This window comes from Echinops telfairi, unplaced genomic scaffold (assembly GCF_000313985.2).
Source record: "Echinops telfairi isolate 266 unplaced genomic scaffold, ASM31398v2 ScPeMD7_7420;HRSCAF=8458, whole genome shotgun sequence".
NCBI classification, from domain to species: Eukaryota; Metazoa; Chordata; class Mammalia; order Afrosoricida; family Tenrecidae; genus Echinops; species Echinops telfairi.
In genome coordinates this window covers 3,183,820-3,189,169 of record NW_022111320.1, presented here as the reverse complement: position 1 = coordinate 3,189,169, position 5,350 = coordinate 3,183,820, and positions in this window count along the sequence as shown.

Here is a 5,350-nt window from a genome sequence, read left to right as displayed (position 1 = left end):
TGGCCGAGCCTCTAGAAAATGCAATTTTGCAGCTTAAAGCCACCCACTATGTGGTGCTTTGTTACAGAATCCCTAAGAAACTAATCAACCACATGAAGGTCATAATTCCACATGACATTCTACAGAGATGGCCTGTGACCTGCCATGTTCCATTCTCCCCAGGTACACAGATATATGCAGTTGCTTGAATTTGAACCTTGGTACAGGTGGTGTGCTAAGAGTTAGGTTTACAACAAAGTAAAATGTATGCCTCCTGGAGGTCAAATAAATAGAGGTTCCTGTGGTTAATAATTAATTTCCAGGCGATACCTCCTTGGCAGACATTGGCATGGACTTTTGAGAGGCACCTGCAAACGCTTACCTCTGGACGAGTAATCGAAGTGAACCACAGCGGCGCATTGGGGACGGCAGAAGTGCGCATTCTTTGGAGGGGTCCTGGAGCTCAGCCCTTACCTTCCGTTCGCTACCGGGCATGCTGATCACAAAACCCTTGAGCCTCGTTTTCCTTGTCTGTAAAATTGGGAATAGTAATAATGCTAATAATATTTCCTAGGGTTGTGGTGAAGTTCAAATGAGAAAAAAATGAACCAAACCTACTGCTGTCAAGTCCATTTCCGCCTCATAGCAGCCCCATAGGACAGAAGAGCCTTGCTCCATAGGGCTCGGGGGACTGTCAGTCTTTACAAGAGCAGCAGCTTGTGGGTTCAACCCACTGACTTTACAGTTAGCAGTCACTGCACCCCCAGCCTTACCTCCCTGCCCCACCAGGGCCCCTTCAGCTGAGATGCCTTGTATAAATTACCTCGTGTATACAAGCACCCAAAACTATCTTTCAATAACCACTGAAAAGTTTTTATGTTCTTCCAGGTCTTAGCATTATTTAAGTTAGTCCGTATCCAGAAAATTATCCTAAAGAGGTTGTTTGTTAGTTTGTTTGTAAATGAGTTTCCTACAGCTTCTCTGACAAGTTTCTCTCTGTTACCCGCAGTCAGAACCCATGCTGTCAGTTTATGTATTTCCTGGTCAAATTGGGTACTGACTCACAGCCATGAAGGCGATGCCCCCTCATAGTGGCCCTCTGGGACAGGCTAGCCCTGCCCCTGCAGGTTCCTGAGAGTGTAACTCATCATGGGAGTAGCCAGCCTTCTTTCGTTCTCCTACTGCAGAGTGATGGTGGGGCTTTCAGAGAGGAACGCTCAATCTGTCCAGGAACTGTGTTAAAGAAAGCTATCCCCAGATCCCCCCAAGCTTGGGGACAGGAAAACTGAATAATGAGTCCCCGAGAGCATCAGAGCTGGTCATCCAGAGTAGTGTCCAGCTGTGGGATTAAGTCATCAAATGCTTTCCTGAGAGAAGTGTGCCCACGCACTATCGAGAACCCTCCCATCCAGCATGGGAACAGTGTTGAGATGGGTAGAATCAGGCAAAGGGGAAGAAAAGGTTAGAGATAGGCATTTATGTGTCATTCCAGTACAGCCTTCTCAGAAGACAAGCGTGTTTCTTAAAGAGACCAGAGAACAAAATTCGCCCTGGGCGTTTCAACTCGTGTGGCTGTGCGCCATCAAATTGATTCTGATCACCGCAAGGCCGTGTGGCATAGAACTGCCACCTGGGATTATCTTGGCTGTAATTGTTAGAGAAACAGATTCTCGGCTCTTTCTACCCTGGAGCCACTGGGCAAGTTGGAACCTCCAACCTTTCTGGTTAACAACCAAGCACTTAACTGATTTGCCATGAGGACTTCAAAGCCTAATGAGGGTGCCTGTCTAGCACGCCACAAGTTCCCCACTGTTAAACCCTGAGTATTCCTGCGTGGGAAATATTTTACAAAGATACAAGTGCATCAAAGTTCTCTTCGTTCTTTTACAATGACTTGTTTTTTATATTCCAAACGGAATTTGGCAAGACGTTTAATAAAACATCAGGAATGGTGTTCAAAGGCCTTGCCTTATATCCCTTTGTTAATCCCTACCAGCCCTGAGATTGCAGCAGAAATTGATGTTCCTGAACTTCCATGTTGTGCTTCTTGTTTAAAGGGATAAAAGTAAAACCCAGCATAAGCAGTCAGGAGGTTAAAATAAGTTAACTTTTTGTATCATGCTTTGAGTTACTTTAGGCTCAATAAATGTAGATTAGTCTTGATAAATGGATTCTGGTGGTCTGCCTATTAATGCCAGCAGCTAGGTGATGATGGTAGCAACAATGCCTTGTGCCTGAACTGTCCCTACGAGCTCTGGTGCTATGTGGGAGAGTAGAACAGAAGAAAGAAGGTAGTTACCTAGTGCTGCCTAGCAGAAATACCCAAAGAGCAGAGCTTGAAAGAACAGAACTTTATTTTCTGACCGCCCAGGCGGCCAGACATCTAAGGTGAGCCCATGGTGAGGTCCTTGCATACCCACTGCAGATATTCTAGTGGCCACAAAGCCTTGGGTTCCGTGGCTTGTAGAGGCATCTGCAGTGTTTGTGTGTCTTCACAAGGTGTCTTCCCTGCATGTGGCCTCCGTGTCTATTTTGGTCTTCTCAGAATTTCTAAGTGCTGAGATTAAAGCTCCGCCCTCCCTAGGTTCATCATTAACAACAAAAAAAACCCTCTGCTTCCACATCAAGTCATAATTACAGCTACAGCAATGAGGATTTAGCACTTTATTTTGGAGTGGACATAATTTAGTCTCTAACATCAAGTGACCAGCTAAGCTTTTGAACTTGAGTTTTACTTTTCTTAGAAAGAAGGAGAGCATCCTTGTCATTCTCCCTCTGTTCCAGAACTCATATATATGCACGTACTCAAGCTCTCTCTCTCTCTCTCTCTCTCTCACTTGCTCTCTCGCTCTCTCACACACATACACATACACATACACACACACACACACACACACAATACTACCACTATCACCACCCTCACCACTACCATCATCACCACCACCACCATCACTACCACCATTGCCACCACCACTGCCCTGAGGACACCCCTCCCCAGCATCACCCTCACTGGCGGGTTTCTTTCAGCATGATTCTTGATCCCCCATCTTCTTCATGTGGGTGGAATATTTCATTATATCCCTTTCCAAAAAATTCAACTGAAGTCAGAATACTGATCTATTAGATCATCTGACTTATCAACAAATAAATCAGCATCAAGAGTAAACTCTGTTCCAGGGACACACAGAAAGGTGGAAGAGACAGCGTGGCTATGCTTGTGACTAGCATTTAATCATATATTAGAAAGTGAGTTAGATGACAAGAAAGTAGCACGGGTCATGCTGAGCTCCCTGTACCTGGCTTCTCCCAGGCTAGCCTTCTGCACAACCACTCTCTCAGATCAGCTTTAAAAGCCTTCAAAGTCTCCGTAGACGGAGTTGATTTACATTAGTTCTTGAGTCGCTAGCTTTTGGGAGACCTTGAGGACATGGGGCTGACCATATCAGAGACAATGGCTTGGTTCCTTGTTTTCATCCCCTTTTGGAGAAAGATTTAAGCCCTCCCACATGTTTTGAATTTAGCCAGATTCAGGCACTTTGTTTCCATCTCTTATCCTCACACTGGATGTTACTGCTGTCACGTTGTTATCAAATTACCCTGGAGCTGGCTGCGTTTGAGGCTAAGAAGGAAATAGATTACCATGTAGAGGGCAGCCTACAACTTCCAACAGGAGCTGTCTGAATGAGCACTTTGTTTCCTATTATTTCTCTGGAAAGATCACACATTATAATCACTATTTACAGTATACTGTGTAAAATGATCTCCATTTGTTTTCTACAATAGATACGGTATCATTTAATTAATTTAGACTAAAGAAAAGCAATCAACATTCACTAACAACATTCCCTTTGGGGATATAAATGAAAAATGTTCCATACCCTACACAGAAGTTAGAGCAAAGGAGGTGCTGATATTTATTTATGAACATCCATGCTCACAGATGCGAGCAACAGAACAAACTCGGGCTGATTTCAGAAGAGAAGGCTACTGGGTAGTTCACAGAAACTCGAGGCTTGGGAAATCCCACCAAGGAGCAGGACAACCATCCTAGTGGCCACCAAGCGCAAGATGGGGCCATTAGCCATGACCACTGCAACACCTGAACGTGGTCTCCCTGCAACCAGCGAGCGCCATGGCCACCAGAAGAAGGGTCCGTGCCATGCCTGCTTCTTTACATCTTTGACCTTCGATTTGTGCAGTGTGACTGCTGTCGCGCGCTCTTGAAGCCTGAGTCATAAGGCCAGGTAAGAGTGACTGGGAAAGTAAGGCAATACCATTTTCCACTTTCAGAGCTGGCTCTGATTCATGGATCGGTATGGGGAAGTCAAAAGGCATTGCTGCAACGCATAGCAGCATTTTTTTAAAAAAATCAAAATGTTTCTCAACACACTATGCACTTCTATAGGTAGAGTATCCACCTCTCTGAGGCTTCTCCCATTGTTCCAGAACTCATATATGTGCACGTACTCAAGCTTTCTCTGTGCTCTGAGATTACACAATGCGTTAGTCCAGGTAGACTAGAGAAACAAATTCATAGACACTCCTATGTATATAGGAAAGAGTTTTATATAATGAGTAATTGTACATTAAAAAAACATCCCGACCCAGTCCAGATCAACTACATAAGTCCAATATTAGCCCATATGTCCAATACTAGTCCTTAAATTCCTCTTTAGACTCATGCAGCCATGCAATAATGCTGAATGCAGATCACAGGCCAAAGGGTAGAAAGTCTTGTGGATCCAGTGGCAATGGAAGCATCTCAGCATTGGCAGGGGTCTCCACATGGCTCCTCCAGGTCCCAGGGCTTTGGCTACATCAGTGTAGCACTATCAGGCTCGTCAGTAAAGTCTCACAGGGAAATAAGCATGTGCTCCCCCCTCCAACAAGCTATGTATCTCCGTAGCACCTCCAAATGAGGTCATCCAGCTGCGACCTGACTGACAGGCTAAACTCCACCCCTTCACTCTTAAGTCTCAAGTTGACAGCAGATTATGTAATTACACATAAGGTGTCAAAACAGCAGTTTTGGCCTTCTCAAAAGGCTCAAATTGTGTCCCTTTTTAACGTTTTTTCAGTTTGGGGAGCAAAAAGAAGTCTGAAATGCTGTAGAGTAGATGGGGTCAGGCTCCCCACAAAATCCTTATAAGCCATCCCTTGCTACTCTCACAGAATGTGCAGGTAGCTTGTGGTGAAAGAAAAAAAAAAAAACACAACAAAACCAATTTCTCTCCCTAATGCAGTCTACAACTTTCTTAAAATTTCTTCATAATAAGCCCATGTGATTGTCCTGTGCCCATAGAGAAAAACTACCAACATGACCCCTTTGTTATTTTTATTGTTAGGAATCATTGAGCCGGTTCCAACCCAT